General features: G+C 45.1%; 1 long non-coding RNA gene across 1 annotated transcript; it reads right to left on the reverse strand.

Annotated features, from left to right (window-relative positions):
- Positions 1–9,765: 9,765 nt before the first annotated feature.
- LOC308476008 lies at positions 9,766–14,293 on the reverse strand. Its single transcript, XR_013985636.1, has 3 exons — positions 14,135–14,293; positions 12,273–12,392; positions 9,766–10,128 (listed from the first exon to the last, which is right to left on the reverse strand). It is a non-coding gene; the product is annotated as an uncharacterized lncRNA (long non-coding RNA).
- Positions 14,294–14,617: the final 324 nt, after the last annotated feature.

The following is a 14,617-nucleotide window of genomic DNA, read 5'->3' on the forward strand; positions in this document are numbered from 1 at the left end:
AAACCTACCAAATAATATAGGCAGTGGGGCTTGCCTTGGACTCCCAAGTAAAATTCTGGCACTCTGGTGTGTGTGTGTGTGTGGAAATGGATTAGCGTCAGAAATCAAACTGTGTGTGAAAAGGTACTTTGGATGGACCTGGAATATTGAGTTTAGTGTATCTTTGTGGTGTTCATCAACTGTTATCCTAGCACCATCTTTTGAAAGTTAGGTCCCCCACTTCTAGGAACAAAAGCAATCAGATTTGGCTATATGTTGGCATCCCAGAAGTTAAATTAAGCTAATTCTGTGTGAGGGAATGCTTCCTGAAAATGCATTGCTGTCTTATGGTCTTGTAGCTTGTGAAGTCATCCCAGACATTTTGCTACCAAATGGCAAAAGCCACCCCTGCCTCTGACCCCTGCTAGAGCCAACACTTCAAGAGGTCTTGCTGCAACATTCATGCCTTCACCTATCACCCCTTTCCCTTTCCCTTTGGCTCAGCTCACAAAGCTTCCTTATGGCTAGTTTTGAGTTTCTCATATACTCAATAGAATTGTAGAATGGTAGAGTTGGAAGGGGCCCTGAGCATAATCTAGTCCAACCCCCTGCAGTGCAGAAATATGCAGCTATTACACATGGGAATCAAACCTGCACTCTTGGTGTTATCAGCACCACGCTCTAACCAGCTGTGCTATCCAAGGAGATGCTTTAAATGCCCCCCAATTGTCTGGATGCGGCCAGCAACTGAATACCAACTGCTACTGCTGCACTGTGTGTCCAGCTAAGCCAAGGTGGCTAAATGAGTGTGCAAGCTTCCCGGCTGCACAACACTCTTCACCAGGCAGCCGACGAATTCTGCGAACTTGACAAAGAGATCAGCGTAACAGGGTAACTTTGCCAGCCCGGTGGAGCACTCTGTGCGACTTTTCCTCCTCCTCTTTTTCCAAGCACCCCTTTCGACAACAGCCGCTTGACAAACGAAACGGTACGTGCATACCTATTTTGTATCTGTAATTCTCAAAGCAGCTGCACTAGCCCAGGGGAAATGTACTTGAAGGCATCGTCTCTGTCTCACTTCTTATGGGTATCAAAGACACCACACGTAACAAGAAGCTGAGCAATTTAGTGGGGATTTACACACATTAACTCCTCTAAAGAAAAATCAAATGCTTTTTCACAGTGCCGGCTGAACTGAGCTGGCTGTGTCATCCGCGCTGTCCCCTTCGCCGCCGCCTGAACGCAGACAGCTCATGCAGCGAATGATGAATTGGAAAAGCTGCAGTGCGCGATGCTGGTGTAAGCCACATGGGGAGTACAAACGCAGAGAAAAGCCGCTCGCATGAAGGGACTTAAACCCAAAGCCACTTTTATTGGGGAAAGAACTCCCCGCATGCTGAGCATGATCTGGAGGAGGGTTGGGGGAGAGAACCTTCACCGCAGCCTTTGTGTTAAACCCCACCATGAGCCACACTCACACGGCTCTTTAGAAGTTGGCTGCCATTAAAACCTAAACAAAAGCAGCGAGCAAATGCAGCTTTGACTTTCGGTCGTTCCTCTCGATTTCAGACCAACTGCTCAATAGCTGCTTTGCAGGCCAAGTGGCACTCCCCACCCCAGTCAAGAGAAGGACTTCAGCCTGCCTTAAATGTAAGGGGCTGGATGGAGGGAACTTTCCAACCAATAGCACCCAGATTCTTGTAGTCATTGAGCAGAAAACATTCTTTACAGGGCCAAATTTGCAGTGCCTAATGCGCCAAAGGAAGGGAGCAATGGCAGGGCGTTGGGTGAAAAAGCTACGTACACCATGAAGTCAGCTTTGCGTGTGCACACACACACACACACACACACACACAGTTTGCATACTGCCTTCAGCAATGGTGGATGGGTGACACTGTCCCATCACCAGTGTCAAAGTCACATTCAGTTGGCTTCTGATAGCAGACCTGTATATATATGGGTGTGCCAGCTTTGCCTTGGGCAGAGAAAGGTCTTGGCCACTTTCTGATTATTTATATACTAATGGAGAATTGTGAACATTCCTAGAATAGTTTGTAGGTGTGCTTTGCAGTACCTTTACTTGTTCCCCATTGCCCATATAGACATACCACTCAGATGCATTTACTTGCATTCATGCATGCATCACACACATACCCTTAATGCTAATGATGCACCCAACATTTGCAACCTTTGGTATTCAGCTTGAAATATATGCTTTCCATGGCAGTAAATTGTCCAATGAAGTGTGCTCAAACAACTTTGTAAGAAGCGTTTTTGAAAGAGCAGTTTTATGGCATTTCCTTCCCCCTCCCCTTCACAATGGCTTACTCAAATAAGATCCCATTGGTTTCCACATCCAGATTAGATATACAGTGGTACCTCGGGTTATATATGCTTCAGGTTACAGACTCCGCTAACCCAGAAATAGTACCTCGGGTTAAGAACTTTGCTTCAGAAATCGCGTGATGGCGGCGCGTCGGCAGCAGGAGGCCCCATTAGCTAAAGTGGTGCTTCAGGTTAAGAACAGTTTCAGGTTTAGAATGGACCTCCAGAACGAGTTAAGTTCTTAACCTGAGGTACCACTGTATATAAGGACCGAAGTTGAGCCTGGTGGATCAGGCCAGTGACCCATCTAGTCCAGCATCCTGTTCTCACAGTGGCCAACCAGATGCCTATGGGAAGCCTTCAAGCTGTACATGATCCCAACAGCACTCTGCCTACCTGAGATTTCCAGCAGCTGGTGTTCAGAGCCATAATGCCTCTGACAATGGAGGTAGAACACAGCCATTTTGGCTTGCAGCCCTTGTTGGTGGCGTCTATAATTTAGATTATATAGGATGCAATTTAAACATTCCCCAGGATTGCTGCATTATATTGTCACTCTGCTGCTGCTAAATTTGGCATCTTTTTGCCAAACCATGACTGCTTAAAGTGGCATGAAGCTGCTTTACAACGTATGGTCCAGAGGTGGCCTGAAAGTGCAAATCCCATGGCATGATCCTGTGTTGCTGGATTTGACTGTGAGTTGCAGTCTGGCCTTCTGGGAAAACCTAGCAACACAGGTGTAGGAATAAGTGGGAGGGAATTCATCCTAGAGGGATTCTTGACCTCAGATATGTAGCTGGGTGTGGAGAACATGCTTTGGTCATCATTGTGTTTCAGTTGTGTGGTGGTCAATTTCACCAGAAGTAAAATGGCTCAGGGAAGTATGTACAAACCTGGCTAATTTAAATTCCCCATATAATATTATGGGAGAAAGGGTAAATATTCTTTCATCCACACCAAAAATGCAAAGCCGCTTCTCCCAGGGAGCTTGTCCCTCAGCATCTTGAATGGATAATCAGAGTGTGCTGGCATTCAGCGGTAATCAATTAGCACCTACTTTAGATTAAATTGAGAATATGTAAATTGGGCTTCTCATCAGGCTGCACAGTCAACATTTCAGAGAGATTTGCCCTGCTGCAGAAGCATTCAAAATAAATGAAGCACGGAAATCTTTTGTAGAGTAGAGAGCAGCGGCTGGTGAGCTGCGCCTTAACTCTACAGCCTTTTGAAAGAAGCTGCAGTTGTCCAGTTTGATCGAGGCCAATCCCTCTGGCCAAGGTTACCTCGCTGTGAGATGGATGTGCGCCATTTAAGCATCATCACAAATCATGGCATATCAGTTGTGTGCCGGCAAGTATGCTGTAACGTTGCTTGCCTGTCAGTGGTCATAAATGTTCCCTGCTGAGACACACTGTCCCTGCGTGTAGAGAATGATGCTAAGTGGACCAGAACTGTTTTACACGCTACAGGAAGGCGGAAAAAGAGAACACAATGGGCAGTGTTTCTATCTTACTGGAGGAATGGTTTGTGCTTCTCAGTCCCCTTCAGAATGGACCAAGAGCCACATAATGTTTACATGGAAGATGCATACAATTCTAAACAGACTTTTGGAATTAATAAACACGTACAAATAATAAACTCCTCCACTTTTAACCAATTCAGCCATTTCCTGATGCAAAACAAACACTAGGCCTTTCCACCTCTAAAACTGGCTATCAACCTATTTTATGCAGATGTTGTGAGGATTAATGGATATTTTTACAGTAAGTCGTGGATCTTAACGGTTGGTGCAGCTAATTATAAAGGTAGGGAACCAAAGACTCAGTATGCATGTTGTGACAAAGGGCATTGCTCAATTCCCCACAGCATTTTCTCTTTAAAAAGGAGGCCACGTGTCTCCTGCTACTTATTAAAAGCCACAGGATACTTTAGGATGCCTACCTGCGGAATGTGACATCGGTTCTCATTAGTCAGAAGGAGTGAGGTGTCACTAAATCCAATGCAGGAGAGGGAAGAGAGTCTTTCAAAGCTGGGCTGCCCTATGCAGCTTTGTCCCCTTATTCCATCGAAGGGTCCACACTGCATTTTACAAGCACTGGGAAGCTCACACGCCTCACTGCTTACTTGCTGGAAGGCTAGCAACATGGTGTTGTTATTGAGTAGGTTGTCAAGTTTTGAAACCCTGGGCTCTTTCTCAGCTGTACCTACGGGGGGGGGGGCACTAGCCAGGTTTTTTGCCCCTGGTGAAGCCTCCAGAGGGGCGCCATTGAGGCTCCCTGCCTGTGTGTATGTGTATTGAAATGTGTGTGAGGGGGTGCCAAACTGGATATTTGACCCGGGTGAAATAAAGCCTAGTTTCACCCTGCCTTTCTTGTTTCTCAATATTTCTATTTGACCATTTGCCTTGTTGCCATTTTTCTTAATAAAGTTTCAAAATTTGACTAGTGGTGTCTATGCAATTTGCTGACCTCAAAAATCTTGCAATCCCTACAAGCCCAGACTGATTGGCTTTTGTAAGTCTAAGATCAGGGTTCTAAAAACTGGCACATTTTGCCATTCTCTGGGAACAGTGGTAGACCTACATTTTGGGGGCCCTGAAGACTCTTATGGGAGCCCCTTCATAACCAGCAACAAGGTCTGGGCAGTGGCATAGCGTGGGTTGTCAGCACCCGGGGCAAGGCAAGTAATTTGCACCCCCTAACCCATGGATTTGCGCCCCCTAACCCTAACCCCCAGATGTTGCGCCCGGTGCGGCCGGCCCCCCCCCTGCACCCCCCACGCTACGCCACTGGGTCTGGGTAACCACTGTTATCTTCTTTACTGGGGTTGTTTCACGACAGATCACCACACCTTTATAATGTCTGTGCTATTGACTCTCAAACTCTGGGATTGTTGAGCTGCACTACTGCAAACCAGGGATTTGAATTCATAGAATCATAGAATCATAGAATCATAGAGTTGGAAGAGACCACAAGGGCCATCGAGTCCAACCCCCTGCCAAGCAGGAAACACCATCAGAGCACTCCTGACATATGGTTGTCAAGCCTCTGCTTAAAGACCTCCAAAGAAGGAGACTCCGCCACACTCCTTGGCAGCAAATTCCACTGTCGAACAGCTCTTACTGTCAGGAAGTTCTTCCTAATGTTTAGGTGGAATCTTCTTTCTTGTAGTTTGGATCCATTGCTCCGTGTCCGCTTCTCTGGAGCAGCAGAAAACAACCTTTCTCCCTCCTCTATGTGACATCCTTTTATATATTTGAACATGGCTATCATATCACCCCTTAACCTCCTCTTCTCCAGGCTAAACATGCCCAGCTCTCTTAACCGTTCCTCATAAGGCATCGTTTCCAGGCCTTTGACCAAAATTCCTCTGCCTAGGCTTTTTAAGTTGTTTGTACTGGTGTCACTCTCTGTTGTTGGTTTGATTCTGGTTTAGTTTTTTAGTTTGTTTTATTTTTATATCTTTTAATTTTAATTTTCTACTTGTGAACTGCCCAGATAAGTTTTATTACTGGGTGGTGTGCATGTGTTTGTATTTACGCACACACTAATAAAGCAACATATATAAATGTGGCAGAGATGTGTTCCTGAAATATGATTGCAATGCAGTCAGAAAGTAGAAGAGCTCTTGAATATCTTACTCCTGTTTCTGTTTTAATTTTAAAAATGCAATGGATGCTAATATAATATCCCAGATCATATTTTATCCCAGTTGGTATCTGTATTGGACTTGAATTGATATTATATATGTGTCGGTGCTTTTTTAAATTGTGTGCATAAGGCATTTTTAAAAGTTGCTTTTATACATATATGCAAATATTTTAATTGTTTTTACATATGCAACTGTTCTATATGCAGCATGCTTTATTGTATTGTGGGAATTATATAAATAAATATTATTTTAATAAATGGTATGCAACCACTAGCTGAAAAAAGGGAAAGTTCCATAGGTCTATTACTTTGCATGTCTCAGATTTTTCAGACTCACCACACAAACTAAGCCATTACAAAATTAGCTTATTTTTTGATTTTACTAAGAGTCAGTTGGAATTTTACTAAGACTTTGTTGAGTACATGCCAGTCACACACACACACACACACACACACACACACACACACACACACACTGCACAAGCTAAAATGATCCCATAAAAGGCATAAATGTCACCTTCAACAAATCGTATGAAATCTGACAAAATAGAAAGTGACAGTAGAAAATGCATATATACACAAATATGCATTGTGATTTATTTATTTTTGCATATATTATATGCAGGATACAAACATGATAAATCAAAGCAAATACACAAAACAGGCTACAAGTGTAGAACAATGTGATGAAGATTCTTTCATTGTGTGTGTGTGTGTGTGTGTGTGCGCGCGCGCGCGAGCACGCGCACGCACACACGCGATATTGAGAAATAATTGTAGGCTACCAGTAATTCAGATAATTTGATGATTGTTCTGAGGTTGCTAATTTTGTCTAACCAAATCCTATTAGATTGTTGCTGCATTTTTTTTCTTCCTCCAACTCCCAGGATAGGACTTATATGCTAATTGCAACCAGCATATGTAAATTAGACCTCATTTCCATTTCTTAAAGAGATAAGAACCGTTTTTGTGCCAACCGAATAATTAAAATAAGCCACCTTTGCAACAACCTCTCGATCTGCCACAGATAGGGATATATATGTGATTAAGAATTTATTCTGCTAAAGGCAGTTCTCAGGACTTACTTTTTTAAAAACTTGCAATTTATTTGTATTTGTATTTTATTGTTTTGCCAGGGGTAGGGTCCCCTTCTCAATACTGAGACACAGAGTCTATAGATTTTGGGGCTTCCAAGAGCTTAATCTGATTTTGCTCTCACACATAACATGGATTTATGAAAGAAGATTTTTCAACTGCGAATATAAAAGTACTTAGATGTAATCTAATTGTCTAAAAATTTAATATAAACCCAGCTGAAACAAATAGTGCTTTTCAGATTTACAAATAAAATCCAAGTATACAGTGACTCGCTAACTGAAATTTGTTTGCACAAATCTTTGAATTCATACTGTAGATATAGATGTGATTTATTTTAATTCCTTGTGAAGTTTCCTTCCAACTAGGGTTTTAAAGAACAAAACATCAAGGAAATACAAACGGCTTATTTAGGATAAAATATTCAAGCTGGTCTTTCACACTTTTGCAGTAACTACTACATTGCATGATTTGTGTCTAACTGATGGGCAAAGCAGTAAGTAACTGATCCATCACCCTGGGAATTAGCTATGTCACTCCTTGGCTGGTATCTGCCCCATGTATCAGGCAGCGATCCAATACAAAGCTTGATTCCAAATGCAATGACTCTGCATTACATACAGTTGCCTCATTAAAGCTTTAGGGAAGCAGTCAAAAAGTTTATCGTGCCTGAAAGCCCTGCCAGTCTCTTTACACTAGCTAACATGATTACACTGGTCTGCCGTGTACTCCGAATCAGGTCCAAAAAAAGCAGAAAACGCAGCCACTAATCAGGAAAAAAACACCTGATTCATTAAAACTCTTACAGTTTCACCATAGCCTTATTTTCTTTTGTTTTGGTTGACCATTTACTGTAAGTTCAAGCAAAGGAACAGAAATGGGATTTTCATCATGTAAAATAGGTGTGGAGAACCTTAAAGACCCAGTTCAAACCAATTCATTATCTTCCTAGTTTGTCTTACAGCTGGCATCTGCACTTCTAAGAATGTCATTCACTGTAGTAGCAGTAATAGTAGTAGTTATTCTTATTCTTATTCTTATTCTTATTCTTATTCTTATTCTTATTCTTATTTATTACTTATATCCCGCCCATCCGGCCAAGCCTCCCCAGCCACTCTGGGTGGCTTCCAACAGAATATTAAAAACACGATCAAACATCAAACATTAAAAACTCCCCTAAAGAGGGCTGCCTTCAGATGTCTTCTAAAAGATAGATAGTTGTTTATTTCCTTGACATCTGATGGGTGTTCCACAGGGTGGGCACCCTCTGCCTGGTTCCCTATAGCTTCACTTCACACAGTGAGGGAACCGCCAGAAGGCCCTCGGTGCTGGATCTAAGTGTCATGGCAGAACGATGGGGGTGGAGAAGCTGCTACAGGTATACTGGGCCAAGGCCGTTTAGGGCTTTAAAAGTCAGCACAATAATATGCCAATACCCATTTTATTTCACAAAGATACCACCAAGCTGTTATTTTGGTGCTAGTGGGTCCATATTCATGTTGTATGCATTCATTTTAAGCATTGCCCTTGCCATTTTTATTCAGGTTGGCAAAGCACTGCTATAATGTTTTATAGTCTGCAAGTATTCTAGTGGGACGCGGGTGGCGCTGTGGTCTAAACCACTGAGCCTAGGACTTGCTGATCGGAAGGTTGGCGGTTTGAATCCCTGCGACAGCGTGAGCTCTCGTTGCTTGGTCCCAGCTCCTGCCAACCTAGCAGTTTGAAAGCACGTCAACGTACAAGTAGATAAATAGGTACCGCTGCGGCGGGAAGGTAAACGGCGTTTCCGTGCACTGCTCTGGTTTGCCAGAGCAGTCATGCTGGCCACATGACCCGGAAGCTGTACGCCGGCTCCCTCGGCCAATAAAGCGAGATGAGCGCCGCAACCTCAGAGTCATCCGTGACTGGACCTAACAGTCAGAGATCCCTTTACCTTTACCTCTATTCTAGTGTGCTGTTGCACCACATTGAGTTGTACACCTGAATGATATAAAAAGGTACAGGCGTGGTTTTCCTTTTGACCCCAGGATATTTGTGATGGCCTGTTATCCCTCTCCAGGCCTGCCATAGGAGTTATATGTTCATGCATATAAACTGCTGCAAAAGAGAGATCCCGACAGTGGTCACAAACAGATCTACTCATCGGAGAGCTAAAGGTTGGCTGTAAACAGAGCCTGCCCTACCATTAGGCAGAGTGAGGCAACTGTCTCAGGTGGGAGGTGCTCAGAGGCAGCCATAGCAGTCTGTTGCTACTTCCTCTGAGCCCCTAGCATTGTCACATGGCCACTTCTTGACCTCCTCATTTTACCTGCTCTCTCAGGTGTGGTGACAGATGCTCTGCATCACCTCAGAACACCAGCTCACTTGGTGTTTTTTAGGGAAAGTAGGAGTGAAATTGTTACAGGCAGCAAAATGCCTTGGGCTGGCCCTGGATGCAGCTCCCTTTTCAGCGTACATTCAGTTGCCAAATGGTGTGACATTCATTGAAATGAACTTATGCAAAAAAAGGGGGGGTTATGCATGAAGCAACACCATATACAGGGGCAGATTTACTATGAAACTAATGAAGCCTTAAGCTTCAGGGCCCTTCATCCCAGAGGGGCCCCAGAAGCGACTTTATTCATGCATTTCTTTAATTTCCACTCCACCATAACTTGAAAACTACAAGGCGCAGGAAATATTTATTCACACCAGTGACTTTGACATGCAAGACAACCCAGTAGAGCAATTTTAATCAAAATCTGAGCTGTAATACTTAATTTTTAAAAAATAAAATAAAAATGGTGGTGATTTTCTCATGGAACAGCCCCTCTGAAGAAGATAACAGTGGTTACCCAGACCTCATTGCTGGTTGCAAAGAAGTCCCAAAAATGTAGGTCCACCACATCCTGCTGGCCGTATATCCTGCTGTTGTCAATGGGAATGTGGGTGCTTGGGCACTGTCTGAGCATGAGCCAGAACTGAGCTGCAGGCAGCTGTCAGAGATGAGAGGAGCCAGGAGCTGGGATCCAAGAGCCAGGAGATGTGCCAAGGAGTCGAAGGACAAAGCCAGGCCCAGAAGTCAGAGCTGATGAGTACACTGAAACACACAATAGTCAGAGAGAAACATTTTTGCTCCGGCAAAATAGCAGCCCAAACATGAAAGCTTTTTATAGTCCTGCCTAGGAGGGCCCAGTGGTCAGCCTCTGAGTGGATGGCTCCAGTCCAGAGCTTGGGAATACTTCTCAGCCCAGGGAGATGCTCCAGCCTGCACTTCTCACGACTCACCACATGGGGGAGCTGAACATAGGAACCAAGGGTTCCCAGCTTCAGCACCTGACAGCATTTAAGCGTACACAAGAAGTAAATGCAGATGTGTTGGCCCAGTGGGAGCCAGTGTGGTGGGAGGGAGCAATTCAAAATCCTTATTAAGGTAATACCTCTGTTAGGGAGAAACACACCATGGCCATTCCCCATTTTTTGAACTATAAAAAACCCCAACTGTTACTCAGCTAGCACACTATTTCATGACTTGAAAGTACAGTTTCTGCATTTGGGCTGTGTGTACACTAACGCTTTAAAGCACGTTCAAAGCACATTCTTTCCCCCAAAGGATTCTGGGCACTGTAGTTTGTTACGGGTTGCTGGGAATTGTAACTGTGAGGGATAAGCTGCTTCTAGAATGCGCTTCATACAGACCGTATCTCATACACATTTTTGAATATTTTTCAGTATTTGCAGTAGGGAGAAGGAGACGAAGCACTTTAGCTGTGTACATATCACTGGCTTAAAATGTAGCTCGGTTCTCCCTTTTCTCGAAATGGATCAAAGCCAATGGGGGGAGGGGCACACAACACTTCATAATATGTAGCAGGATAGATACGGGCCGCGTGTTTAGTGCTTCCCAAACCAGTGGTTGGAACACACACTGCATGAACACATTCTCCACTGGAAGGAGAGTGAATAGCAGTGTGTACGGAGGTGTGCACATTAGAGACAGCCGTTGTGAATGTGCAGGTGACAGAGCATGCGCAGATGATGGCTTCGTTGAATAGGATTGTGGGATGTGGGGTTACAGGTGCAGGGAAAGGGATCAGGTAACTGGCGTTGGGCGAACACATCCCTGCCCCCTCTCCAGTGTGTGTGTTAAGCTACTGATGCGTCCATTGCCACAGTTTCTCAAGAAACGGCAGGCTAGCTGTGGAGTGTGACTGGTGTCATGTGCGCATGGCTTCACAAACCAACAGTGCGAGCACACTGGGTGCAGCGTAAACGGATGTTTGTACACAGCCTCTGCTAAGAAGGAATGAGTTTTCCACCCTCTTTCGCCCTCATCCGTGTCTCCTCCTGCAATTACTTAGCATTATATTTGTAAGCATTTTTAACCCTAAAAGAAAGCATTTGGAGAGGCAGGCTGTGTGTACGAGAGAGGCATCGCGCAAAGTTGGAGCTGTATTTCATCGTATCGCATCGCTCTGCATTTTAAAGAGGCGAATTAATCACTAAACTGCTGTTCAGTGCTTTAAACTACCAGCTGTTCAGCGCCCTGAATTACAAGATTTATCCTTCAGGATTGTTTTGTGAATCATTCCTTTCCCAGGCTTCCACAGAAAACCTTCCGAGCACAGTCAGAAGAACCTTCTGGGGAGCGGAGGAGGGGGATTAGGCAACCTGACATCTGGCTCCTCTTTGGTCTTCCACACATATCAGATGACATGATGACAGCAAATCCCTGGTGGGCCTTACAGCTTAATTACCAGGATCATGGGCTTTTCCTCTCTTACCCACTCTCTTGGAATTTTATTCAAATGTGGGGGGTTGAGAGATCTTGCTAATTCTGTTCTGTCAAGCTTTCTGCAGCCCTGTCGTAACTGCAAGGAAAATGCACTGAGCTCACACAAAGCAGCTGGGAACAAACACCGGAGCGCGGTTGCAAACCTCCAAGGCGAGACCAGCGAGGGCAGCATGCCAGAGAGGGAGCAGCCTTTTCTACAGTTCTCACTGAGGCAGAAAACCTATTTGCAGCACCGTGGCCTCTGAGCTGGTTACAACATCCCCTGTGTGCGGCCGATGCTACCTTGCTTGCAAGTGGGCGAGAGATCCAACTCCCTGCATTGGGAATTCCAGTTAGGGGCAATTGTCCGGGCAAGAAAGTCTATGACCCAGACATAATTGTCAAGGGTGTAGAATTGGAGCAATTCTTCCCATTGTAAAGATTATTCAGTTGGAAAAGCTTTTACTTACAACTACGCTATAACTTGAAAGAGGGCAGAGTCCATACAGCGCATGCACAAGGCACAAGGTTCGATCCGCAGCATCTCTGGTTGAAAGGATCAGGCACCAAGTGATGGCAGAAATCTCCACCTAAAAAACCAATGAGGCCAAAGCAGACCATACTGAATGACCAATCATCTGCCCATGGTCTAAGGCAGCTTCCGATCACATTCCTAAAACATGTACTTGTTGACTCATGCAATTAGCTATGTGCTTAAGGCTCATGACAGACAAGAGGTGAAGCCAGCCTGCATGATCTGCACTGGAAGTGTGCATTATTCAGGGAATCACATTAACCTTCCTCAGGGGCTGAAATGCTCTCTCCCCCACCTGAGCAAACATACTGGTCTGCTACCTTTTGGTGCACAACAGCAAGGCCGAGAGGCAGTCCATGTTGTCTGTGCAGCCCAGGCTTGCACCCAGGAAAAGTCACCTCCGTGGCGCTAATGCAGCATAAGCAATGTGGGAGGCAGCAATTATGAGTTAGCAGTCTCTGCAGCCACAGCAGGCGCTGTGATTCTCTTGTGGTTTGAATTCACCCCCAGAGGCGCACTCCGTTGTCTCTCGAGACAGATGGATGCCAGCATGTAAGTAGCATCCTGTCAGAGAGAGCAGGGATGAGTCCTCTCCCATCCCTCCATTGCAGCTGCCCTCCATGAGGGGGAAGCCTCCTGTCCTTAGAGGATGTAAGATTTAGTACCCTGGAAGATCAGGGTTTAAATTGTGATGGTAGCCTCTGCAAGTGCAGGAGCTTCCCCACTTCAGACGTTAGCCCCTCAACTCATGGAAGATAGTGGAGACAGTGATGAGGAGAGAGATGGGTAGCCAAGAGCTCTCATGCTCTTGCTCTCTCTCTTGCTTATTCAATCAACACAGATTTGAGCCTTGGCTTCCTACATCTTGGCCACTAAACCACGGTAGTGGGGACCATTTTTCCAGCCCAAGGGCCACTTTTTTCTCTGGACAATATTCTGAGGGCCAGATGGCAGTGACAGGCACCACATGAATTGTCTCAATCTGCCCTCTGGTGTTGAGTTCTTGTTTGTTTGGCGTATTCACTCACTCACTCACTCACTCACTCACTCACTCACTCACTCCTGTCCTGGAGCCCAAGACAGCATACATGAGGTACTCAAGGGGTCTCTAATCCAGGCCCATTAAAAAGGCAAAAGGTAAAGGACCCCTGACAGTTAAGTCCAGTCACAGACGACTCTGGGGTTGCGGCACTCATCTTGCTTTACAGGCCGAGGGAGCCAGCATTTGTCCACAGACAGTTTTTCCGGGTCATGTGGCCAGCATGACTGAGCCACCTCTGGCAAAACCAGAGCAATGCACGGAAACACTGTTTACCTTCCCGCTGGAGTGGTACCTATTTATCTACTTGCACTTTTTGGTGTGCTTTCGAACTGCTAGGTTGGCAGGAGCTGGGACCGAGCAACGGGAGCTCACCCCGTGCCAGGGATTTGAACTGCTGACCTTCTGATCAGCAAGCCCAAGAGGCTCAGTGGTTTAGACCACAGTGCCACCCATATCCATACCTCTCATTATTGTATAAACATTATTTTCACTTGTTTTACTTCTCCTTCCCCTTCTTCTCCTTCTTACATTTTATGATCCCTAAGAATGGTGGTTGTTTCATTTACATTCCTAAGAATCTGGGCTGAGGTCGATGACAACTTTATAAGCTCCTTAAGCTTTATGAACACAGAAACCCTGCATTAAAGCGTTGTTACTGACCAGAGTATTTCCTAATGCTGCACACAACATGTTACAAATTCAGCATCATGGTACACTTGCATACACACACCAGCAAAGTCCAGTGTCATGCATGCCTTTTCATTCCAGTCCTTCCTAAGCTAATCTAAAGAGAGCTTCCTCGGTGCCTAATATGCCCCTGCCTGTGACCATCTCAACCTCAGTCCACTTCCAGTGGTTCTTCTGCCTCTCTTCCTTTCCATGCCTTCTGATCTGTGAGTGTCTGCAGCAGGCTGTGCTCTTTAAGCAATGCTCACTCATGCAAGTGTGTCAGGGCTCTTTACATACATTAAAAGATTTTAATTGAGAGTTTGATGCATTTGACCTCATCCCTATCTGACATTTATGTGTATCACACCCCCCCCCAAAAGCACAGGGCAATCTGTCATGGCTGGCAAGCTCTGTTAGATAAAGAGCTGAAAGGAGGAAATGAAATATCTAGAAAGGGACTCCAGCACAGTGCAGAAAATGGAACACAGCTGTATGAAATATCTCCCAGCTCTGTCGCGTATGGGGCACAGCTAGTGTTGTTATCTGCAGCAACTGCAACAGCAAAAAAG

The sequence above is a fragment of the Podarcis pityusensis genome, assembly GCF_964106645.2.
Source record: "Podarcis pityusensis genome assembly, chromosome: 4".
In the NCBI taxonomy this organism is placed as follows: Eukaryota; Metazoa; Chordata; class Lepidosauria; order Squamata; family Lacertidae; genus Podarcis; species Podarcis pityusensis.